The sequence below is a fragment of the Octopus bimaculoides genome, chromosome 5 (genome assembly GCF_001194135.2).
Source record: "Octopus bimaculoides isolate UCB-OBI-ISO-001 chromosome 5, ASM119413v2, whole genome shotgun sequence".
Lineage (NCBI taxonomy): Eukaryota > Metazoa > Mollusca > Cephalopoda > Octopoda > Octopodidae > Octopus > Octopus bimaculoides.
This window is the reverse complement of record NC_068985.1, coordinates 7683675-7684237: the sequence shown is the minus strand read 5'-3', so window position 1 is coordinate 7684237 and position 563 is coordinate 7683675. Positions and strand designations below refer to the sequence as shown.

Here is a 563-nt window from a genome sequence, read left to right as displayed (position 1 = left end):
ATATATATATATATATATATATATATATATATATAATACACACATACCAGCATATATAAGCATATATAAATGATATTTTACCCTTACACACATGTAATATATAACATGTGTGTGTGTGTGTGTGTGTTTGTATGTGTGAGTTCAAATCCTGAAGAGGTCAACTTACCTATTTAATCTTTTTGGGGTCGATAAATAAAGGACTCGTCAAGTAATAGATAAATTGTTATCTCTCTTTCGGAACCGGTTACATAGCAGCATGAGGAAAGTCACAGGAGACCACTCACGGAGTCCCTTTTGTTAAAAAACGGACAAGAGTTGACAGAGAGGTCAGAAGACCTGATAAGCTACTCTGACAGACTGTTCAGTGACAGACTGATGCACTATACAGAGCTGAATGACACGAATAAAGTGAAGGAAATCGATGTATTCTTACCACATACATATGAGCATAAATATGTGTGTGCTTGATTCTGCCGCTTCCTCTGTTCACTGTATGTATGTGTATAGAGGTGTGTGTGTGTACGTGTGTACGTGTACGCTTGTGTGTGTATATCTGTAAGTAT

The 563-nt window shown here is 36.2% G+C and overlaps 1 protein-coding gene across 1 annotated transcript in view; it reads left to right on the top strand.

Annotated features, from left to right (window-relative positions):
* The window catches only part of LOC106868706 (bone morphogenetic protein 7), a 155193-nt gene that overhangs the window by 113779 nt on the left and 40851 nt on the right, over window positions 1-563 (top strand). The gene's annotated exons all lie outside the window — the stretch shown is intronic.